Raw genomic sequence first — 26,073 nt, forward strand, 5'->3', positions numbered from 1 at the left:
CCTCCTTTGTTCAACATGTTTATTTCTCTGCTAACCGTTGAAATAGGCAGCAGTTTGTGGAGCAAAGAGAATAAGCCCATGACATCTTTTGTAAGGATGCAAAAAGACTTCCCAGTGCCCTTATCTGTATCTGCAACTGCACAAAAGCAGGTTGGATCTCACTCCAGCACATCCCTTCACTGAAATAGCCACATCTGCTTCAAAAATCAGACTTTTGCCCCAAGTTTTCCTGACTAATACTGCAAAGCCTGGCTGTGAAGTGAGCTGAAATGCTTCAAACAGAAAGCAAGTCTGAGGGTTCTGCAGTGCTGTCTGGCAAGCCAGAAAATAGATGGGGGACGGAAAAACTGCTGGAAGTGGAACTAGTAAGTAGTAGATGAGGTGACGTTCAAGTAAAAGAGACACAATAAAAGCAGTAAGACACCATTCACACTTGACAAACTTCAGATAAAGTAACTTCAAGTTGACAGAGCAGAAATAGTCGCTGATGATGTAAAAACAGCATTAGGAGTACTTGCAGGCATTATCTTTCCCTTGAGTACCTGTCATTCCTGCAGTCCAGACGGAACTTTTTGTGCCTCCCTACAATTTAAATGGCACTTGTTTCGCATTTAGCTTCCAAGAAAAATTTGTTCCAATTCAGAAGAATAGTATTTTTCGGAGAAAAGTGAATTCCTAGTGAATAAATGGATATAGCAAAGGCACACGCAGCTTGCAGGGTGTTTAAAAGAAAGGCTTCTAATTCATTCCAGAATTTAAAGTAAAAACACAATGTCCAGTCAAAATAATGATGAGGGTAAGGAGAACACACAAGCACAGTGCAGTGAAGTATAAATACCAGCAGAAAAGCACTGCAGAACAGTAACAACGGGTTTGGGCTCTGAAGCGTCCACACCTGCTCAGCTCTGCACACCAGCAAAACTACCAGGATGTGCCGTAAAATGCCAGAGCACATGCACAAAAAGGCAGAAAGCTCTGTTAATTTACAGAATAACTCCAACACGCTGCAAGTGCAGACGGGCCGAAAGAGAAAATGCAAGCGAGACACACCACGGGGCAGGAACAGCTGCCTGACCCCAGATGTGCCCTACTTCTCCACCACCAACTTCTTTGCCCCCTTGGAACTTGTACCACAGCCAGACTGCGCGAGCGGATCTTTCCTGCAGCGCCGAGAGCTCCTGCAGCAGTTTGCCATCTGGTTCTGCTTCTGCTCTTTGCTTCCACGTCACCCCGGTTAGACACAGCGGTAAACACGGTCTGGCTGAACAGTGTCACTGAAACATCCACTTCTGTCAAAACTGTCATCCCAAAGAAATAAGAGCATGGACGTATGGGGAGCAGGGAGCACTAACAAATATCTGAGAAGAAATACAGCACTGTACCAAGAAAAAAACCTCAAGGAAAGAAAACAGGATGCAGAGATAGGAAATGGGGCTTTAAAAATTTAATAACAGAATGGTAGTTCCCTGCTTGCTCCATCTAAGAATTGTGCACCATAACATACTTTGTATGCTTGCTTGTATTCAATATAAGGGCTGGTAGGTCAGAATCATCCCTTTGCTGGAAAACACTACTGATTGGGCTTTATCCAAAATGAAGAGTGTTAATTGTTTACACCAGCAGAAGCAGCAGCAATCGCTGCTGTCACCATTTTCTACTACCCCTCTTTGGTTTCCAATTTTCGCTGCTGCAGTAGAAGCTATTCCTTACCACTATCACCCCTAAATGCTAAGAATTACTCTCATTTCTTATTTGTGCACTTCCACGCATCACCCCCAGACACAGGGGTTGGTTAGTGAGGAATAACGGCACTTGAAAAGAACCACCACTGGGAATGGGCTGGGGATTTTGGGCCTTCTAGTAGCATCTACATCTGGATACAGGCTTCTACTGAATTATTAATAAAAGCATCCTTAGTGTTCAGATGCCCAGCTTGCATCACCATGCAGTTTTGCCTTTCTGACCGTTAACCGAACTAGCGTTGTTTTGAATTATAGCCACCCCTTTGAGTTATAGTTCCTCCTTCTTTAACTCCAACTTGACCTTGAATTTCGGGAGGAATAAAAAATAAGCACTGATACTACTTCACTTCAGTAAACTGGAGCCATAAACACAATCTCAGTTTACATGAGAGCAATTACACCGATTTCAGTCACATCCCAGTCCCTGTGGTCTCACCAATTTTTCTCAAGAGAGGCAAAAAGAACTTTTAGAGCTCAATGAGGTAAAAGATCTCCTCTGAGAAGGGACAAAATTAAACACTGATTAGCTATGAAGTCCTGTAGCCTTCTGGAACTGCTTTTTTTGGTGCACAGACTTTGAAAAATACATTTCACCTGCAAAAAGCATTCGGCAATAGTGGGATGCTTTTGTGCTACAGATTTATTACTATTTGTGTCAGAAATTTAAGTGCAAGCTATCAACTCTAGATTACATTTATAGTTCATGGAAAAGACACCTGACACCACTGCTCAGGGGGAATTAATCTTCTCCTAAGGCAAGCATTAAAGACAGGTCAGCTTTATCACCCATGGGAGGTGCTTATTTGTCTGCATCAGCTGCAGCCAAAGCCCAGACACAACCATCCCATTTTTACACGCACAAGTCAAGGCAGACGAATCCTACCAGAGAAGGTGGCTTCTGACCCCTTAAATCTGGGCCAGTGATGGAATATTGTTAGCAAAAGCTCCAGGACTCAAAACACGCAAAAAGTGCCACAATCTAGCTGAAATGAAGGTGATAATTTTACCCAGAATTAAGGTAAGGAAAGCAATTTGGGATTATTGTTGTTGTTTCAGCTTTATGAAAGCATAAAAAGCTTCATGCTCAGGCTCTGAACAGCTGAATCAAGTGGATTCCAAACACAGTAGCCTTAGAGATAAAGACAAAGCTCTGCAGAAGAACTTGTCTGCATGAAGTTATTTCCAGCACAGGTGCTACGCTACCAAACTTGGTTATCAAGGGGCAAAATCCACCTCACTCCGTCTTGAAATTCTGTCCTTTATCCTAATTTTGAACTAAAAGTACAAAATGTAGGATTCCTCCTAACCAATGATGTGCTCTCCTGTGCCTGTTTGCCTTTAACAAGACATGTTTATAAAATATCTCCAAGATTTCCAGGAAAGGACCAATAATTGCCACTATTTGTACCTCTTGTTTACTTTAGAGGCCAGTATTTACTTTCATACTACAAATATTGATCAGTTTCGCTCCTTTCTGACTAAAAGGCAAACAGTAAAAGTACACAAATACTTGCTACTTTACCACTTTTCTCAAGAGCCAGAACACCATGCTGCTAACTCTTTAGAAACATCTCCTCTGGCTGCTGGCACACACTCCCAGCCCTATTTATATGCAGGCTTCTTAAACATTTTCTACATAGGACAGGCATCCTTGTCAATGTGAGTAAAACAATAAAGCCACAGCATTCAATGATGACTAAAATATTTACTATTAAACCCCTGCCATGGGTGACAGGCAGACATTCAGCACGGCAGCTATGAGACAGCAGTTTCACCAGGTGAGGAGGAAGCACAGCAGCAAATTATGTATTATAGCAGCAACAGACGCCTTTGAGGAAGCGTTACCTCATTCTCCTCCTCCACACTCATTCCCAATTGGAATGATGCTATAAAATCCACGCTATTCATAAAAGACAACAGGCAAATGAAGTGACAAGATGCTCACGGCACAGGAAAAGCGGGGAGACAGAGGGACCTCTCCCTACACATCTGACCCAGCTTTCTCCCCTTGTTGAAGAACATCTACCCTAGAGCAAAATATTAAAACACACACACAACCAAAAAAACACACACAAAAATAGCCCCGCTAATTTAGCAGAGAGTGGGAAAACCTCACACACAACAACTCGGAGAAAAAGCATATTAGGACACGTTAGAAATACAGAGATGCTTTTAAAAGCACACGGGGCCACAGAGGTTTCCTCTCCCCCACATCTAATCTCTCTTAGTTGAACATGCTGTACACATACGAACCTCAGAATATAATTCGACAATTGTATTAAGGACCAATTTCATTCTCTCGCTTAATTAAAAAGGCAGAAGGGGAGTGGTTTGAAACAGGTTCTGAGAAGGGAAAGCAAACCAATATTTGGTCTCAACAAGGCAGCAGATTTTGCTGTGATGTGTAACCAATTTCTTGTTTCTCCACACATTTCCCAGCACACAGCTGGGCAGGAGATCCACCCATGCCAAGCCTTTCGCCCCACTGAACCTGTGATTTGAATGTTCCTATTTACGCACAGCTGGGGAAGGGACTTAAACCTTCCAGAGCAGTATTACACCACGGGTGCGGAACTCACAGCAGCACTAAAAAGCCTCTTGCAAACTTCCAGAGGAAAAATGATCTCAGCACCAACAAACCCAATATGCCAGACATCAAAGCCTGTTGACTGACAAACACATCGTGTGAGAACTACCCCAAGAGCTCAGCATCGATGTGAATTTGCCTTCTGCCAGGAACGTGACAAAGCCACAGGTCTAGCAACAAAATGGACTTTTGATCATAAGAAAACAAGACTAGTACAGCAACGGAGTAGGAAGAAATGGAGGAAAAGGTCATCCTGTGTATTACTTGTAATAACAGATTTAAACAGAAAAATCAATCACTAAGAACATGTGGCACTCAAATTTGTAAAACCTCTTAAATTAGTTCACTGTAGCCTTAAAGTGCCAATAGGTACGCTCACTTATTAATTGGTAAAGCACTCAAAGACAATGGTCAAAACGTCCGATACACAAGGTTCTTCCCAAAGTAAATGCATCTTACACTCTCTCAAATTCATGAACTCCACAAAACAGAGCAAGGCAATTCCTTGGCCACAGAAGCAGCAACCAAAGCAGATAAGCAACAGATTATATTCCTGATGAACCTGACATCAAAATATCTTCAGTCATCAACTGCTTTCATTTTGCAGAGACCCCAGACAACAGGTCTGCAGCAGAATTTAGCCTCTTATTGCAAACTTTACTCAATTCCTGTACAATTAAATACAACTGAGGGATGCAATGAGGGTCTTGAAATATATCATATAAAGACACTGAAGGGAACCAGCCCCATTCTTGTGGCACTTTTCAAAGATGAGGCATTCCTTCCAACAACGGCAGCATCTGAAACCACGGGTGCCCATACGGGAGCTTTGCTGTTCGCTTCTACATTTGTGTATGTGTGCACACTGCAATTACTTTCTTTCAATATATAAATATAAACAAAATGTAGGATTCAGTGTGGGCAAACACACCATTTATAGAAACTGAGGATGCATTTAGAAAACCCTCATCTGCAATTATCACATTCTCATGTCCTACACAGAGACCACATTCACACATACGGTGCCTAAACCTGTCCTCAAACTTGCCCATAATTAAATCAAATTGCTAGATTACTAAATTCCAGCTTACAGGTTCAATACTTTTTGCTGCTCGCCACACAGAGCTGTATTTACTGCTCAGATGTCGAGCATGTAGTTAGAGAACATTCTTCCTATCTTTTAAAATGGCAGAAGTAAAAAAAGGTACGTGGGCATGTAAGATGTTCAAAATACCTCCTAGGTGGAAAAAAAACACACAACAAAACACCACCACACACAAATACTATTTCATTGATTCACCTGAGAATCAGAACTTGTTTCCAGACAGCCACATCCAAGCCATGAATCACCATCTCCTCTGGCTGAAAGCCAGTGCTGCAGTTCTAGTCACTATGACAATATTGCTGCCTCAGTGCTCCATAGTCTGACATCCAAAGGTATTCATTCAAAACCAAACAATTTGGAGGCAGAGGCAGGGGAAGTCAAGGCAAGATGATGCTTAAAGCAACACTCAAACTCCCATATAAAATTCAAAACCTGCTGAAAACACAACAAGGAAACAGTCAATCCATCAGCAGCTAATGCAAAGCAAAGGTCATTTTCAATTACTTTTATTTATTTTGGTTGAACATCTGTTTGCTTCTCTCTGAAAGGATACACTACTGTCCACATACATCCTGACACAGCTACTGCTCTTTGCTATGGTTTAAACTGTTGCCAAAATAAAAATCCTGGGCATCCTGGGAAAAAAAGAGGGGGGGACAGCTCCTACCCTTTTAAAATACTTTAATAAAACATTGTGCCTATTCTGATATTCTGTTTCTCCCTTGATTTTACAAGAACTAAAGCTTAATGCACAACCAAAATATCTAGTGATTGCACGGCCCTCTGCAGAAAGCATCAGAATGGCATTTAAATCCCCAGATGTGACAAATCAAGGCAGACCCCTGAGGAAACAGAAAGCTGTCTTTTCAGAGAGAATTTCACCTGATATTTACAGGCTTATTGACAGTCATAAACCAGATCAGCTTTTTTGAAAAGTTTCTGCAGACTTCAGCCTTGTTAAGTCAAACCCACAAACACAGAATCCCAGAATGTCAGGGGTTGGAAGGGCCCTGGAAAGCTCATCCAGTGCAATCCCCCCATGGAGCAGGAACACCCAGATGAGGTTACACAGGAAGGTGTCCAGGCGGGTTGGAATGTCTGCACAGAAGGAGACTCCACAACCCCCTGGGCAGCCTGGGCCAGGCTCTGCCACCCTCACCATGAAGAAGTTTCTTCTCAGTTTTAAGTGGAACCTCCTGTGTTCCAGTTTGAACCCATCACCCCTTGTCCTGTCACTGGTTGTCACCCAGAAGAACCTGGCTCCATCCTCCTGACACTCCTCCTTTAGATATCTGTAAACATTAATGAGTCCCCCCTCAGTGTCCTCTTGTCCAGCTCCAGAGCCCCAGCTCCCTCAGCCTTTCCTCACACGGGAGATGCTCCACTCCCTTCAGCATCTTGGTGGCTGCGCTGGACTCTCTCCAGCAGTTCCCTGTCCTGCTGGAACTGAGGGGCCACAACTGGACACAAGATTCCAGGTGTGGTCTCCCCAGGGCAGAGCAGAGGGGCAGGAGAACCTCTCTGACCTACTGATCACCCCCTTCTAACCCACCCCAGGTACCATTGGCTTCCTGGCCACAAGGGCCCAGTGCTGGCTCATGGTCACCCTGCTGTCCCCAGGACCCCCAGGTCCCTTTCCCCTACGCTGCTCTCTAATAGGTCATTCCCCAACTTATACTGGAACCTGGGTTGTTCCTGCCCAGATTCAAGACTCTACACTTGCCCCTCTTACATTTCATTAAATTTTCCCCGCCCAACTCTCCAGCCTGTCCAGGTCTCTGGATGGCAGCACAGCTTCCAGCGTCAGCCACTCCTCCCAGCTTAAGATGAATTTCATTCTAAAGACAACTTTGACTTCTTCACATCTGGCAGGTATGTTAGGAAGTCCATAACACTCTCAACAGTATAAATTCTTATCCTGGCAAAGATAACTTGGGTAATAGAGTCTGAGGCTGCTAAAGGACACAGGAACAGCTACAGTTTAAGAGCAACATATATCCACCTTCTCTTTGGTAGGGAATCTGAAACGTGTTCAGACAAAACGGCTTTTGCCATGTCTCATCTTGCCTGACTTTATAAGGCTTCCCAAGTGTGCTGCTATACCTGTATATTAAGCAATCACCAGGTAAACACTATGGTGTTCGAAATTGTCAACCCTTGCACTAGGGTGTTCTCAAGCAGAGAACCCAAGGAGGTAAACCCCACTGGAAATGCAGACCAGAGAGGTTAATCCTGCCACAATCAAACAAAAATGAGTACTACGACAGATCCATGTTACAAGCAGAGGCTGAAGGTTTCTCTTTGAAGTGTTGTAAATTAGCTGTGAAAAATCAGCAAAATTCAAAAGAACATTACAACGCATGGTCCCCTTCCCTCCAATCTTTAAAAAAAAGTACCAATATTCAGCCAAAAACACTGTATGAAGGGTCAAAAATCTGGATTTCCCAACAGAGACAGATGAAAAAAGCCAGCATGTTTTGTTTGGAGTGGTTACTCAGAACTGAGTGAAAATCACTGCAAAGCAGGAAATGAACATCTTCTGGTTCAATTTATTACCAACACTGCAATGACACCAACACCATTCTCACTAGAAAATGAAAGTAACTTCAGCAGAGCAGTTGGCAAGTTAAGCACACACCTGTTCTATTTCAAGCTCTAAACTCAGTTTTTGTTTGACATAGGAAAGGCTTTGCTGAGCATCTCTATTTCCCGGTGACTTCAAATGCTTGGAGTTTCTCTTCGATGCTTTTGTCTTTCCATGTCCAGAATGGAGACAGCTCCCTTATTATTTCACAGCACTGTTAGCAGATGAGTAACTACAAAACACTGAGTTCAGTGAATAAAACATACACACACAGTATAGGTAACTGTGTGATATCCTCTAACACCTAAACTTTCTCATACATGGTTTTCTACTCCTTCCCTTGGCACACGGCCGTGGCCCATCAAGAGAACAGCAAGAATACAGCACATCCTGCATCCACTGCATGCAAAGGCTGAGTAGTCATTGTAATAAAAGCAGGTGTTGGAGAAAAAAATATCGTTTTTATAACCCTATCTGCAATCCAGTTCAGTTTAAATTATTTTTGAGGCAAAAATTCCAGCTCTTCAGACATAATTTTGCTTTACAATTATCAGCCTTAGCAGGAATGGTATAATGATGTCAAGGAAAGGGGCCACTTTGTCAGAGGCAAGGAAATTCCCCTGACTTTCCCTTCAGCTTACCATCACCTTTAACAAGGTGCTTCTTGCTCAAATCAGCAAACTCAGCACTATGCTGGTTTATGGAGCAGAAAATAAAAGAAGTGTCTAGGGATGAAATATTCTTCCTACCGTTAAAACTGAGAAAGGAAACAGTAAGCCAGTTGCAATAATCTAAGGTGTTGCTAAAATCATTTGCACAGCATCACTATTTGAAACGCATCATTTAATGAGACTTGACTTTAAACAATGACAAAAATTTCTTCCCAACGCGATGTCTTGCCTTCCTCAGCTCAGGCAGGACTAATCCTACAACGAAGCCTTTCAGCTTATCCTTCAGGGCACATCTCAAACCACAGCAGCCTGCAAAAGAGGGCAATTCCCTCTCCCAGAATTAGGCTGTAAGGGACCCAAGAGTACTTCCCTCCCATCCTCTTGCAAGGTCTGTCCTGAAATGGAAGCCAACAGTCCTTTCTAGGTCTGCTCCATCTCCCCCCAGAAGGTGTGATAAAAGGACAGGTAAGGTCCCACAAAGCCCCTCACTTTGTCCCTGTCCTACCCTGTCCCAATCAGCATCTATTTCCAGCCTCATGAAGCAACCTCAGGTGTTGTGCTTCCAGTCACAGGCAGAAAGAGTAATACCAAAGCACAACGCAAGGCAGAAAACTCCATATCAAGCTCTGACAGATCATGCCATGTAGTTCTATTTTCTTAATTCACAAGATCCATTTCTGAAAAAGACACTATAGCTTCAAGCTCTTAGAAGTGCCAAACCACCTCCAACAGTATGTCATGGCAGGATATCCTTTCAGTGTGCACAAGAATACTTCTCTACAGTTTCTATCTGCAGTAAACCAGGCTTTTTTCTGCCTTTTGTAGCTTGGTCACTTCTCCCCACAGCACTTCAGCTTTAAAGAGGGAAGCACCACTCACAATAGCAATGATTTTCTGTCTGACTAGTGCAGCTGAGCTATACTTTTTTCTTTGCCCTTCAGCCTGGCCAAAATGCTCTTCACACAAGATTCCTTCAGCCACCTCTAACTTTTCTAGCAAATAACCTTCCCTTGTGTTCCCACCTCTCCACTAAAATAATAACCCACTTGTCATGCCTCTATCGCTTCCTCCAACAGCCTTCTAAACATCCTCCACTCCAAACAGTTTCACTTCAGCTTCTCATCTCACATTTCACTTGTTCTTGCAAACCCCTCCCTGGCCTCTCCTGGCATGTCCCATTCCTTCCCTACAGCACTTCTGCAAAAACTGCATTGCAGAAAACTTCACACTGGCACTATTTACTGATAGTAAATCACCTGTTTACTAACCTCTGGAACCATTTCCAGTTCCCGATACCCACAATGCTAAAGCTTCGAGTGAAGTTTCTGCAGAAGAGATTCTGTGCTCTGGAACTTTCTACTTAACACAAACACTCCCACTGAAGCAGTAATTATAATTCTCTTCATGTTTCACCAAGAAGAACTTGAGATGACAAGTCCTCTCCCCAAGAGCTCAAAGAAATCACTCTCTATAATTCAGTGTTAATAGAAGTCATGCCAGAATATACATGGGGAGGAAAAAAATCCCAACATCCAACAAAGGTTTGAGTTTAAAAACTAGGGGCCACTAACCAGACAAGTACAGAACCAGACTCATCACATTTATCACGTCCAAAAAGTACTACCTAAAGCCAGGCAAGGCGCAAGATGACAATCCACAGTCTTTCTTATCGAACCCTCCCTTCATAATTCAATCCTGATTTATGACACCATCTGCTGTTCCAGCAAAGCTTTGAAGAGTGCAAGAGTTACTTTCTACTAATGAAGGGTGTAAGAAAACAGCAAAGTCAAATCATTCAACATTTATCCTCCTTTTCAGTCTAACAGGATGAAACAGGAAAACGCGCCTCTACAGACTAAAATCTTGACCGGGGTGGGGGGAAAGTGCCTACTCACTTTTCTTGGCAAGATCCAGAGTCAGGAAAGTCATTCAGGACTCCACTTAAACCATCAGGACAGCAATAGCACCTTCACAGGCTACACAAAGATGCTGATTCAAGGTGGGGGGAAAAAAGTCATCTGAAAAAAAAAGATGCTTTCTAATTTACTGCCCCTCAAGTTCCAGCCTGTCACTCCTCCTGCTCTACATATAAGCTCCAAAATCTGATTCAAATCATTTGTAAATAAATGTGGAAGCCCGTCCCCATCTGTGGCTTAATTGGTGCCTCATTTCACAGCATTGCTGAAGGATTTGTGCTCTCCTGCCCGCTAAATTCATCGCTACATTCTGCTGCTTTGCCACTAAGCTTTACCATGTCTCTCATCTGTTACCATAGCAGCCACAAGTAACAGAACGCAACGTTAACAAAAGATTACTTCCCTCTCTTTAATTTATTTATATGCAAGTAACCCACTGAGAGTTGACAATAGCAATGACTTCACATTCACACTAAGGAAAACGGGTTTTTAATGCCTTTTGTCACATATGTGCTACAAAAAAAATAATTACAATTCCTCTGGAGGGAAATAAAATCCTGAACTTCTTAGGATTAAGAAAATGCAACAGCAGATCTGGATAGGATGCTGATTTGGAATTAAAGCTGGGGAGAGAGCAAGAGGCTTAACACATACGCTGCTTGAGTATCGCTCTCCAGAAAGCTTTTCACTTTTTCCAACAGAAACATTAGAACCAGTGAGAGGCTGAACTGTGAAAAATACCTAATTCCAAGCATTTACATTTAATAAAAACTAAGAGCAAAGGAAAGCGAGCCAACTAGAGGAAGACTCTTAAAAACAAAGCCTTTTGAAACATACCTGTTTCTGATATGTTGGTTACACACACAAGCTGAATTCAGCTGATAAATTGATGAAGTCCTGTAAAAACTGCTTGTGTAAAACAGGCTTGCTTACAGATCCTGAGACACAAACAGGTAAAATAAACTATATCCTCAGTAAATTCAGCTAGAAAACAGTTTTCTTCCTTTTGCCACGTCCATGCTGAGCTAAACACAGAACTGGGAACCAAGTTGTGTCAACGTGTGTTCCATGTAAGCCCCAGTCCATTGCCTCCCAGGTGTAAAAGATGCAGTGGGTATCTCAAACAGCTGCAAAGCATCTGCCACATTATCCAAGGCTCAGAATTCAATGCCAAAATAAGTACTTTCAAGCATAACGACAACCTGAGATGAAGCCTCTAGTCTTATGCTACCTTAAGTCATTTTTAGAACCTGATATATGAAATGATTTATAAATTCATCAACATCATAAAAGCCAAAGCAGAATATTCAACAGAAATCAGAGCCGAACATTTAACAACGCTTAATGCAAATGTATTCATAGCATGTGGTTTGTGGTTCTTCATAGATTACTATATACGCATACAAACATGTACATACAGTCCTATGCTATCATAACACACTTTTTCCAAAAACAAAGGACTAAATCCTCATTCAGTCAGGAATGGCATCTTCAACCCCACAAATTATATGCAGTCCTCAAAGTCACATGTGAAAGTCATTTCAAAATGCTCAGTTTTCAGAATCTGAGCATCACATTTCTAAAGTTCTTCCAAGTATTTCACTTATTCCATTTATTTTTCCAGCCATCACATTCAAGACAGTTAATTTTAGGGCTCTGAGTCAAAGCAGGGCAATGGATTGAGGCTTCACTGGGGAGAGCCTCGGTATGAAAGATGGGAACATCTTCCAGTTCCTGCTCCAGCACTATATAAAACTGCAAAGGTTAATAGGGTTTTTTGTATGCACTTTGCAAAAGAACAAACTAAGACACAGACAAAAAGTCAGAATCTCAAACACTAGGAAAGAAACAATTTAGAAACAAATATGAGAAAAAGACTTGGGGAAAAAAATTAGATACATGCATCCCCTGTAGCTTAACCAAGACAGATTTTTGCTGCTGTTAAAGCATCTTAAAATTTGAAGCTGTATCACCCTGTTAAGCAGTATTCAAATGATTTAAATATCTCTTATAATTAAGTAGTTTTTCCTTGAGCTTCTTATACAGCTATGAAAGAGTAGTATCTAAACCAAACAAGATGCAGCTGAGAAAGCATAAATTATTCTACCTTACCAGCAGCATTGTAATGCCATGATTTAGGGTGGAAAACTCTGAATCGCCAAAAACACTGAAATAAAACAGACTACTGAAAGCTACTTCCAATACACACAAACACACATGTGACTAATTAAATGCTATGGTAGCTTCAATGACACCTGAAGCCACACCAGCCTTCAGGATCCAGCACTAAGTAGTACAATATTCTGGCTCTACTACCCACTACCATTTGTGCTTGCCAAATGCACAGGGCCAATTCAAAACAGCAATACCCATAATGTAGGCTGTTCTCAAAGGAATTCAAAGAGACAACTATGCTCTTTTGCAATTCAATAAACCACTTTTTCTCACGCTCAAGTGGTGACCTCCTCTTAAATGGACAAGTGGCTGAAGAGAAGGTGCAGCCAAAATGCAGGGTTTGTCAGATAAAATAATCTACATTTAAAGAGGCACCAGACAATGTAAGCTTCAACATTGTTAGTATAAAAGAAAAGATACACAACACACACACCAGTGCTGTGGCCTAAACTTTGGTGCTACTGAAGAATAAGGAAAGACCAACGTCTGAGGTTAAGCCAAAATCTTAAGAGGATAACAAACAAAAAGGAATAACCAAGCTGCAAAACAAGCATGGAGGAAGTGCAGAGAACCATGCTAGAACTCACAGAACCCAGTAAAATTGTTTTACATCTCATTTTAGCTCAGCATATGTTTAAATACATTAGTTCCCTTGCCATTGATGGCTTGTGTTGAAGGTTCAGCACCCATTGGAACGTTGTCCAAATCAAGTGCATCTGCAGCTTCAATGAACATTTTTACAAAGCAAATGGCTGTCGAAACGTCTGGTTTTCTGCACCTCCAGAAGTGCGAAGGCTTGTAAATCTAACTGTAGCAAAGCCTCCTACACTTGAGAGCATTCCCTTTCACATGTAGGCACTGCAGCTCCGCAGAATCCATCCTCATGTCTGGCAACCGCAAGACTCTGAGCCTGCAAGTACACACTGGGACTGAGTGACTTCCATCACAGATAAACCACCATGTATTTTAAAAACAAGATGCTCAAATAAGTTGACTTCGACACAGCAAACTGGTTTGTTAGCAAAGAAAACACAGCAAACAATAAAAAAGCACGTCAGGAAGAATACTGCTCTCAAGTCCCGCTGGACTCAAAAGCAAGATTTCAATGACAGGGATTATATTATTTTCTGAAGTGCTGTTAATACATTGTTCCCACCCAGAGATGCATTTGCAAGTTAGTGAATGTACAAATCACATGAAAAAGCTCAATTAAAGGATTCAAAATGGTCAGTAATGAAGGCTGAAGGGATTAAAACTAACTTGTCATGAAGTAAAGGGAATCACAAATAGCTCTACAATAAACACATATGTTGGTTTCAAGAGGCCACATATTGCTCAAACATCCCCAGTCACAAAATTACGCATTTAGCCACTGCGTCAAAAAAGAAACTCCACATGGATTCAGGTTCATTATCTCAAACAGTATTCTACAACACGTAGCACAGATCGCCTGGCACCATTATTTACTTACACAGGAACCATAAAAGCAACCAATTCAGTGACTAAAACAGTTCACTATTGACAACCTCCTGATGTCAGGGACTGGAAGGGACTTGGAAAGCTCATCCAGTGCAATCCCCCACCCCGAGCAGGAACACCCAGATGAGGTTACACAGGAAGGTGTCTGTCACTAACATTTCCAAGGGTATCAGAACAGCGGACCAGGCTGCCCAGGGGGGTTGTGGAGTCTCCTTCTGTGCAGACATTCCAACCCGCCTGGACACCTTCCTGTGTAACCTCATCTGGGTGTTCCTGCTCCATGGGGGGATTGCACTGGATGAGCTTTCCAAGTCCCTTCCAGTCCCTGACATCCTGCGATTTTTTCCGCTCTTCCACCACAGCCCAGATTTTCAACAACACAATGTCACCTCTGGCATAATTTCTTCATCCTACTCTGTTTCAAAAGTTATTCCTGGGGAGAACTAGAATGACTTTGAAATAAGATGTTCCACTAGGCATCAGTAAAGAGCAATTTTTCCAGCCTACAAGTTGGTCTGGCATGCATTTCCATCCCATAGGAAGGCAAGGCAAATCTAGCACTTTCAAGGCTCCAGGTCAAAAGTTAGATTTGCAAGTGTTAGTTGCCGAGACCCTCAGATCTTGAAACTCTAAAATCTATTTACAATATAAAAAAGACAGAAGAAAACAAGCAGTCAGTCACAAACAGATGGGATCAACAGAAGAAAAGGAAAGTGCAAAGTGATTTGGCCAGGACAACATTGGAAGATGCCTACAAGTACTTAATAGAGTTAAATGTTTAAAAAAGAAAATCATTTCCCTGTAAGTTCAGAGCCTGAGGTGGTAATAGCACCGTATGTCACACCATATGTCAGTCAGCAAACCACCTTAACGAATCATCTTTCAAAAAGCATTCTCTAAAGCTACGCGTTATCCATCTTTCCCCACGCAAACAGGAACTATCTTACTTTAAACAGTGATGCAAGAAAATGCATGCGCTGTTCCAACATTAATCCTTCAAACATGAGGCAAACCAGCCCACAATGCAGGAGTTAAGGTTAGAAAGCATCAATGTGTTCTGTAAAGAAACTAGTGTCACTGGCACTGCAGAGCCCAGACCGCGCAGAGCCCGAACTCAAGTGCTACCCCCACTTAGAAACAAGGATTTTTTGTCACCATTGTAAGTGACAAGAACAACCTCAGTTCTTAGGAGTTATTGATTCGACTTGCTCAGCTCAGACATTACAAATCAACTAAAATCCACACATCATCTTCATGTTTTACAAGGTCTGTTGTTCCAAAAGGATGGGTTAGCCTTTGAACACCACATAGATTAATTGGATTTAGAAAAATGCAGCATTTGGGAAGAGAACAAGTTGCCCACAACGATATTTTGGAACATGAAACATAACAGCAAGATCTTTCAAATGTCTCCTCCTTCCACAGTTACTGTCTAGCCCCTCATACAACACTTGGTCTAGCAACTTGCTAGCAAATTTGAGGCAAGAAATAGAAGCTTTGAGAGCCAAAACTTGAAGTCATCTATATATTCCCATGCATTAACATTTCAAATACCACCAGCTTAATTTCTAAAAGTCCTATGAGTAGGTGAACTATCAGTAATGCTCGTAATGCTAGTCAGGAATGAGATTTTCCTTTATTTTGAGAAGGTATCACAGTCTCTCCACTCTCAAAGAAGTTTGCTATGATGCAACATGAAGAATGCCTTCCAGGATGGGGGGAAAAATAAAAACCCCCATCAGATTTCTGTTGGTAACCAGACATAGATGGCCCAGAATCATGTGGTTATTAAGTCACTGATACCTCATTGTCACAGTACCTGAGAAACAACACAAACATTTAGATCACTTCACAGATTCCTCCTCAGAACACATTACCAAATAATCAGGAGCTCTTGAACCACAGCAGGGAATGCTGAAAAGACCTTCACCCAACAGAGCTGGAAGCATCACACTGCCAGCAAGTTTTCCTGAGCTGACAAGGTCACCAGGTTAAATATAACAGCATTTCCTAGCATTAGTTATAGGATTCTGGTGTCTTACCTGTTCATACTGAAGAATTCTTCAAGCCTGTTTAGCACACTGTCAGCTTTCTACTTTGCAAGCTCGTTCCACGTTCATTCCTCATGCAAATTGGTGCATTCTTCAGCAGAAATTACAATGCCTTAGAATTAGGAAGATTAGAGAACGCAGACTGAGAGATACTTTCTAGCTATTTATTCTGTTGTCCTGGTTTTGTTAAAAACAAGTTTCTCTTTTAGTGAATTCTGCCTGTCAGCTAAAGCCTTCATAATAGCTGCATTTTCCTGGAGAACCAGATACATGTTTTGGTAAACATAGCAATGGAATGCGAAGTTATTGATAAGCATGGATGAACATCCCGTGAGAAGGGCAATGAGAAACAGGTAAGCAAGAAACTGACCAACTGTGTGTAACACTCCATTCACATGAATACTTCATATCAAAGTGGGAGATCAGGAGGACTTCCTCCCTTCCTTTTTTCCCTTTTTTGTTTATGGCCGACGTTAGGAGGGGACCTTGCTAGTCATCCCTGCAAACTGAGGCCAGTGACAGACTGAATCCAGCTCCGGTTGGCTGCAGAGTCCAGTAGTCCAGGACTTCGGGTGCCGGCTCTGCAGTTGCTGAGACTTTCAAGATTGGTTTTGTATATTTTGTACTATTTTCTCTATTCTTTTTAGTAGCATTAGTAAAACATTTGTAATTTTTCCAACTCTCTTCTCTCTGCCCTTCTTTTCCCCCCAACCACCTGTCCTTAGTGGGAAGGGGGGAGAGGGAGGGGCTGAAAGGGGGAGGAAGGGAGAAGAGGGGGGTTAACAATACATCTGCCACAGTTTTATTGTCACCCCGCAATCCAAACCCTCGACATCTGTGTACTCGAGACTTTAAAGCTATATATTCTTTTATTTGCCACTCCTGTAATACACAATTTGGGAGCCAGGTTTTGTGAAGTGCAGTTCTGCATACCTGCTCCCACACGCTGCTCTCAGCCGCACGCACACACAAACCTTCAGCACTTTGCGCCTACAGGAATATCCAAAAGGGAAATTCCAACATGCATATGCATAAGTTAACACTCAGATGGAAATCCAAAACTACACTAAGAATTTAGAGCTACATTTCTTTATGTATTCAAATTTTTGGTAATTTTAACACATAAATGAGAGAAGCAACAGCCTCAAGAACTTGCCAAAGAAGCCAGAGCCAGGAATTTCTGAGCAACTGGCCCAGCAATCACTGACAATATGGCCCTTAGCAAACACTCTCACATCTCCATGGTACAGAGTTCCTTGTCCAAAAGGGTAGGGAGTATTTTTAATTCTCTCCAAGGACTATTATGAAGATTAATTAAGGTCTGAGCATCACTTTGAAGATCAAAACTGCTGTGCAGTTATTTATTATTAACGAACAACAAAGTGCATTCTTGTTGTCCATAATTCAACTTCATAGAGAAAACAGTGAAGGAGCACATGTGTTCAAGTGCATAAATTAATTCTCCCTGCCCCGACAAGCTGCAATTTGCATAACTGCATTTCTAGCCACCAAAACTCCATCAGTAAATCTATATTCACCCCTTTGAAATATTGTAAAGGCCTTAAGGAATACAACCAGAGTTTCTCTTCTGATTCTTTTCCAGGATAAGCTTTTCCTATCAGATATTTCTGCTCCAGTTCAGTAATGCCTTTTATTCTATATGGAGTCCTAGAATTACTCACATGCTAACAATAGACACATTCTAAAGTGCTTCACTACATCAGAAATTCAATAGCTATATTTGATGTTTTCATTCAAAAAGAGTGTGACAGCATGAGGCGATGGGCATTTTTTTTTTTGGAGGGGTGTGCTGGGATTAAGAAACGTAATTATTTTGGAGCTGTTTTCTTCACAGGCCTTCCCATCAGAAAACAAATCTACACAGCAAAATATTTCACAAAAAGGTCCTCTAGTGAAACCCACACAGAAAGCAATGCACTCTGCAGCATAGTGTAATTCCCACTCCAAATTCATACACACATACAACTGTTAAATAATTTACTAGAAATGCTACCCTATTTCAATTACGTTTGTATTCCTAAAACATGGAATCATCTGTATTTTGGCAGCATCTCCACAAAATGTGGTCATGGATGGCTACATCCTTTTCACGAAAGACAGGCCAGCCAGGCGTGGTGGTGGAGTTGCTCTTTATGTGAGAGAGCAACTACAATGTATAGAGTATTGTCCAGGAACATTGAGGAGCGAGTTGAGAGTCTACGGGTGAAAGTTAAGGGGCAGGCTGGCAAGGGTGATACTATTGTGGGTGTCTATTACAGGCCACCAGATCAGGGTGAGGAAGTTGATGAGGCCTCTACAGACAGCTGAGAGCAGCCTCACAGTCACAGGCCCCCGTTGTGGTGGGGGATTCGAACTTCCCTGATGCAAATATTTAAAGAAAACAAGCATACAAGCTGCTGGACCTAGAGGGTAGGGAGCACGGAAAAACAGTGTGACCTGGGCAGCTATTACCACCTTTCACTTTAAAGAGACTGCTAACAAAGGGTCTGGTATCTGCAGACGCTGAGCATCTCTCCAGTGTGTCAGCCAACATCACCTCTTCACAGGAAATACTTAAATTTCATTGCATTACTTTTTGGCTCTATTCCCATTACCTTAGTTTGTACTCATAAGATCCTTAATATCTGCAGCACATTCTTATTAAGAACACAAGATACCAGATTGTGAACTTCTGGACTTTTTCGACCGCTTTCAGGAGAAAGTTGTGTTATATTTAGCAGCCATATGGTGTTCCTCCTCCACACACATTTGAGTGATAAGCACTGACAAATTAAGTTTTCTAAAACACTGATCTATAAGTTTTCATTTCCAATTTTAATCTCAGAAGTTAACTGCGGTTTAATTTTTGAACTTGGCATTTGACAAAAGAGGAAATGCAAGGGGTACCTATACTGAATGATGCCATCGAGAAAAAGTTTTCTTGTAACCTAGGTGAAAATGTTCAGAAAGCTCCTAAACTGTACTCTAGACAGCTAAATGTTCCTTGAATTAACACAATATGACTACATAACTAAATAGCCAAGGATGTATTGGCTTCCTTACGCACTCTGCAGTTGCTCTGTGCGTGGATGACAATTCCAGAGCAGCACAGAGCACTTGTGCAGCAGGAGAACAAGGGACAGACAGGAACATTACACGCATGCCTGAGCACACTTATGAGCTGCATGTACAGGCTGAGAAGCACAAATGAACAACTGTGTTTCTTCCAGCCAGTGTGTTATGTTCATTACTCAGAGAAAAATAATAAACACTTAATACTGTAGTTTCTCTCCTCCTGCATAAAGCAATTTGGTGATGTGTTCTTGCAATACAGCCCATCCTATCTTTAAGCCTTGTAAAATTCATGAAGGTGACTGATAGGGCACAAATTGCTGCCCAAAGCAGAACCTTCATGCTGGACAATCCATTGGAGACCGTAACCCTCAGTGTGCCAGTCGACACATTTTGCAGAGAAGCAGCGATTTCTTCAGAACACTGATTATTCCCTCCCGTGTTCCCTGAGGAGACAGCGGCCGCAGAACGAGAAAGAACTGTGAAGTTAGAACAACACCAGGAAGCAAGGGAAACAAATGGCTGCATAGGCCAGAATTATTTGCACAGAACACTTGAGGGAGAAGAAAATGTTTAGGGATGATATCAATCATCGAGACTTCTTTCAAGAGAAGAAAAGAAAAAAGCACACCATCATTTGTTTAAAGTTTGCCTCAGCTAAAAAAAAAAAAAGTGATAGAATAACCATTCCTGCATACTTGATTATCAAATCAGAGCTCGGTGGGAAGAACAAGAAAGAAAGTCTTCCAATTAACTAACTTTTTTTTTTTTTCTGCTTTAAATGTGATTGTTGAACAGTGCTGTACAAAGACGTGGGGAGAAGCAGATCTCTGGTCTTCTGGCAGTTTTTCCCATTCTTGAACAATTCCTCCTTCAGATGCACAGCCACAGCGGTTCAAAGGTCCCGGCGGCCTTTGTTCTCCGTTCCAGAGTAGTTACAAATAAACTTTTGTTCCTGTTTCTTCAATGAAATACGCTGCAGCAGTCACCAATGATTGAACCTTACATCTGAAGCTTGCCTTGTGCATCATGCAGCTGAAGGCCTATGGAATCTCATTTACACTTCAAGAATAAATTATCAGAACTTTTTCTGAAATAAAAATCAACTACTGTTTACCAAAACAACCTCCAGGAAGCACATTACACTTCTGCATTACATAGAAATGAGGAAGGATCAACACGCTTTGGTTTACAGATTGTATCAAAGACTTATTTTGTTTTCTCTGAACATAATACTTATAGCTATTGTTCATTCATTCATGAGATCTACAATAAAACTCTACATATGATGATCATAAAGGCAAGCTATGGAAAGCAGCTACTGAAATATATTCACATTCCATGAAAAGCTGATATGGAAATAGTTGATAAAATTCATTCATTGATCAGTAGTTTATGCTGAACTACTGCTTCAAGTAGTGACTTGAAGCCACATCAGCAGGACACGCTCAAAATGTTGCAATTTAGCTACAGAAATAAGACTTTTAGAAAGTGGAAATTTGGGGGTATTTTCTAAACTATTGGTTAAAAGATAAGAGCTTCCGAGCCATATTCTCGCCTGCTATAAAATTCATACATGACACTGAACTCCAGACCTACACATGTACTACTAAGGAAACATATACATGGCACATTTACCTAACTGATTACAATAAACCTGGTAGCATTGGTTTATCAGCTTAAACAATCAGCACCTAATTAACCGTGCATTTAACAACTAGGTAATAAAGTTTCTTCCCAGAAAAAAAAATCAGATTGGAAAAGTCAACATCAGCTTAAACCCGATTAACTTCCTGTCCCACTCGTGGTAAAGCAAATCCAATTTACTAAATAGTTTAAAGGGAGGGTTTTAATTGTTTCACACACTTCCAAATAATCTAAGTCTACGTACACAGCAGTAAGGTAAGCTGGTCTACTCAAGTGCATACACATTCCAGCAAAACAAAACACCACTTAAAATACACAGAGACTTCTTGACATATTTAACAGCCCCAGCACTTCTTTCAGACTTTATGCCCTATTTCTACAATGATCTGTAGAAACAAATACACAGCAAACAAAGCTGTCTGAGTAAGATTTACATATTTTACCTGGTTTCAACAGACACAGACCCACCTAGGAGCATACACACGGAGTACTCAACAATCTATACCTCTAAAGTGCTTTATGCACCAGAAATTGAGGCAACGCAATAAAACAGTGGGGAGAAACACAAGTCACCAGCAGAAATATAAAGAGGATTCAAATGAGCAGTTCTCAGTTGTATCAATGGAGTGGCAGCTTTGCTGCCTTCCTACACTTTTACACAACACAATAATTAACAATTGAAAACACAAGTTTTCCAGCTTCGGTTTTTCAAGACCAAATAGAACAGTTTGTTTACAGCTACAACATGGATATTAAAAAAAAACACAACACACAACAACAAACAACAACAAACACAACCACAAAATCAATACTGAAAAGAAACGGTTGCAACCAAACCGGTTCACGACTGCTGACCTGCAGCATTGTATCCCCAGGTTACGCGAATCTCCAAATTCTGGTTGGCTGGAAGATCTAATCTGCATGACAATAACTATAAAAAATGGTTTCCCTTCATGTCCTCAGTATGCACAGCCCTCCTCTCACACTGGCTAACACCGCACAGCCAGCCTGCTCCAAGGATTAGCATAAGAATAGAAATCACTGTGAAAATCCACATGCTCCAACTGGCCAGACTTGTTGACCTGCTTCACCCGGGACACCAAACTGACTTATTTTGCCAAGGAAAACAGTTGCTGACTTTAAAAGTTGATAAACACCTCAATTTGTTTCTTTCGTGTTATGGTATTGGACATCCCAAAGGCACCTACCAGAGCCCAACAGTGAACGTGAACAACTTTCACTGCTGTAGGTGCAGAGACCACACGTGCAAGAACTTGAAGGTGAGCACAAGTGCGGTGGAGGAGAACAGGTCTGTCAGGACCATTCTCCGCTCAGAACTACCAGGTTCACCACGAAACCCCCTCATCAGCAAGCGCACAGGCTCCGCTGGTGCGAGGCATTGCTACAGCACACTAAGGACTGCAACCAGACCTGGGAGCTGCATTTCGGCAGCACAGCTGCAAGTTCAAGAGCAGAACTGGCGCATGCTCCACCTGACAGAAGCCACCCATCCCTACAGTCCCACAGGAGCAATTAGTCAGGTTTTTGCAAGTAAAATTTACAAATTTACCTACATCTCTTTATATCTTGTTTGCTTTCTGCCCTTACCCTGGGATCAGCCAAAACAGTAGCGAGCCAACAGCTGTGAGACAATAGCTCCTGCCGCACTCACAGCCCCTGGAATCGGATCGGAACTGCTACATGGATAAGAATATTTCAAGAGGAAGTGCACATGAAAATAATCCCGCAGTTCACAGAGAGGCCAACATCTTCCCTTTATTTGTGGGGAGAAAGACATTAAGGCCAAGGGAACACATTCCAGTTTTTCCCTCCTATACGAATTCTTCTAGCCATAATAAAGTATGAAAAACATCATTTAGTTGTGGAAATACATATATTGGGTTCCTGAAAAACACACTGAATTTTTGTATAAACATACTACAGTGTTTGATGTGTTTGTTTTGAAAGGGGGAAGCTGACTGCAATCATCCCCATAATGTGGTCTGACACTTCATGCAAAACAAAGCATTCAAACAGCAAAATGACATTTCCTTTTCAGAAGTTCACAAAAGAAACAGAAGCCTGGGGGAAAATGGCCAAAGCAGCACTACTCCCCTTTTTGTTGGGTTTCCTCAGCTCCTTCTGGGATCTCCTCCCCAGCCAGTAAGTCACCACTGCAATCCTTCCCTCTTACATTCAATGACATCACCATTTTCCTCACTTTGCGTAACAGGAAAATACACTATGACGAGCTGGGATACTGGTATTTCACAATCCATAAGCAAGTGGCACAAAACCACCACGACATCCAGCTACAAGCATACATAAAAACTAAAAAGTAAAACATTTCCCTGATGATATTTCTGCTGATCTGCCTCAAAAGCCCCTTGTTTCTTAAAAAACACCGTACAAATATACTTTAAACAAACAAATCCCAAGTTAAGACCACAAGCTGAAATACTGAACAATAATTCGCTTCTGGCAATGGATTAATATTTCTGTACATCAGGCACGATATTCATACCACATTAACACTTTCAGTTCTGTTGTTTCCTCAAATAATACATTTTACAAAATGCATATTGCCAGTCTCTCACCCCATTTTTCCCTTCCTTTGTAATCTCAATCGCTATATGCTCTCAAAGGAGTAAAATTTTGTTATTCCAGATGGCTACAATATGTTCAATCACGATAGAACCATGATATATACAAAGGTATACACCCTGGCAGGGCACAAGCAACCACCGGTAAGTCTCACGGAAACAAGTCAGTCCAAGAACAAGAACTATTTGCTTGCTCTTTTATCACGAAGAACATGTAATATTTTAATTATCAGTCAAAAGAAATTGTTCATTCAAGGCTAACCTAATTTTACAAAACCGGAATGAAAAGACATCTGCGCAGCGAGAAAGAAATCGCAGAGTTCTAAATAAGCACGTGTAGGACATTTATTCCTATTCTGTAGAAAAAGGTATCTAACCTATGCTCAAATTTTAAACCCTTGAATCAGATATTAAGAGCCTTAGAAACTTTTTTACATCAAAGAGGAGTATCTGGTCACCTTTGGATACTACACTCCACAGTTAGAGCTCTTTCTTGAAAGGAAATAGCATATTTTAAGCATCCACCTTGTTTTTTCACCTGTTCCTCTAAACTGTGTTCTCACCAACAACATATCAACCACCACAACAAACTGGACGCCCATCCAGAGACGACTGTCCGAGACTCTGTCCAAAGTGCTGCTTTCTGCACTATCTCATGCGCAAAGTGCAGAGGTGTAACAAAAAAAATGACTCTGTCCCATCACCTTGTCACAGCTCAGCATGCACAGGTCTGGCCTGCAGCAGCGGTTTGCAATACCAGCCAGGTTCTCGAGGGAGAAAGAGAACGAACAAGCAGCTTGCAAAATGAAAACAATAACATACACGGGTAAACACAGGTAAGTTTCAAAGGTTAATTTTCCCTTTTTCTCACCTTGAAGCCATTGATCAAAGACAAAAGTGTCACAGACCTTCCCTTACAAGCCCCCACACTGCTATCCTTTGCTCACCTCCCCAGTGCAAGTTGGTGGCAAAGCTAATCGAGACCTTCCAGATTAAAAACCATCACATGCACGCACAAAATACAAAATGCCTGTTGGGTGCTCCTCCATTTCACCACTTCCCAGCATACAGATGTAGCTGGCAGAGCACCCTGGGTGACCCGAGCAGACGTCCAATGCACCTGAAAAGGTCTAAAAAGGCATTAACAGGGCGCCGTTAAACGCACCCCCATTAAACCCAGTCTACACAATGCAGCAGGGGCCAAGCACAAAGCCGGGGAGCACAACACCAGCTCTCCCCGCGCCTGAAAAGGATGGGAACGGCACATTCGAGCTGAAATCCCAATCATCCCTTGTTCCAAACAAATTATTTATTGGCGATGGACTAATTTATCCACCTCAGAGACCTCCCCAGGAGGACGGCAACTGCACCGCGTGCGACCGAAAGGAGAAAAGAGGAGGGGGGAAGGGGGAATGCCATAAAAATAATAATTAAAAAATAAATTAAATACATTTTTAAAAAGCCACCAGGCGAGCGCCACGACTTGTTCCATTCATTTCATTGTCTCCCTCCCGGTATCACCGCGCGGCCGAAATTCCCACGGGGCGCCGGCCGCGCGCGACCGCCCGTTGGCCCCAACGGCCGCGACTGTTGAGGGGGCGGCCGCGCGCGCCCCCTCCCCTCACACACACAGACCCCCCCCATACCCCCCCCGACATGCGGAGCGATATCGCGACACAAAACCCGCCCCCCGCCCCCTCCTCCTGCTCCCTCCGTGTACTCACCTCGCTCCTCCACAGCGGGGGCCGAGCCCCGGCCGCCTCTCCCGCCTCCTCACCAGCCGCGTCTCGCCACCGATACCGCCATGGCCACCGCAGGTAGGGGAAGGCGCCGCAGGGGTGAACCCGCCGCTAAGGAACGGAGCCGGCGGTGAAGAACCGCGTCCGGCGCACACACACCCCCCTCACACACACGCTCCGGGGCTCAGAGAAAGGCTCCGGCGCCCATGCGCGTTGCCGCCGCTCAGCGGCTCCTCCTCTGTCGGGCGGCCCGGGAAGGGCGGAGCGGGTGGGCGGTGAGGGGCGGGGGCCGCGCGCCTGCTCGGGGGCGGGCGCGAGCCGGCGGGGCTGGCGCGCGCAAGCTGCGCGGGTTGCAGCGGGTGCGCTGCAGCAAAGCGCGGAGGACGCAGGGTGGGGCGCGCGCGGGCGTGTGCACGAGGTGCAGGTGTGCGGGGGGGGGAGGGGAAAGTCGCCGCACCTGAGCCGCTAATGATGGTGCAGCTGTGGGGCTGGGTGGTGGGTGGGTCTCCGTGCGGGAATTGCTTCCCGGTGCGCCTGGGGCTTGTGCTCGTGTGCGGGCTGCGCTGGAGCATGCGCGCGGTGGGGTTGTTTGGGGGCGAGGGGAGGAGATTTGCTGGGGGATGGACTGTGCGATGCACTCAGTGTGTGCTGCTGTTGCGGCTGCTCCTGTCGTTTGAGCGGTTGTGTTACAGGGAGAGTACT

The 26,073-nt window shown here is 42.9% G+C and overlaps 1 protein-coding gene and 1 long non-coding RNA gene across 12 annotated transcripts in view; one reads left to right on the forward strand and one right to left on the reverse strand.

Moving 5' to 3' along the window:
* The window catches only part of ARHGAP32 (Rho GTPase activating protein 32), a 161,280-nt gene extending 135,605 nt beyond the window's left edge, over positions 1-25,675 (reverse strand). For 2 of the 4 annotated variants that reach the window (XM_065040363.1, XM_065040360.1), the window contains exon 1: positions 25,357-25,675. The gene's annotated coding sequence lies outside the window, so the exon portion shown is untranslated. The remainder of the gene's footprint in view (positions 1-25,356) is intronic. The other 2 variants (XM_065040367.1, XM_065040366.1) reach the window with 1 other exon arrangement.
* The window catches only part of LOC110364501 (uncharacterized), a 30,278-nt gene continuing 29,860 nt past the window's right edge, over positions 25,656-26,073 (forward strand). For all 8 annotated transcript variants that reach the window (XR_010467901.1, XR_010467899.1, XR_010467896.1 and 5 more), the window contains exon 1: positions 25,656-25,795. This is a non-coding gene — a long non-coding RNA (uncharacterized LOC110364501). The remainder of the gene's footprint in view (positions 25,796-26,073) is intronic.

Source organism: Columba livia, chromosome 24 (genome assembly GCF_036013475.1).
Source record: "Columba livia isolate bColLiv1 breed racing homer chromosome 24, bColLiv1.pat.W.v2, whole genome shotgun sequence".
Lineage (NCBI taxonomy): Eukaryota > Metazoa > Chordata > Aves > Columbiformes > Columbidae > Columba > Columba livia.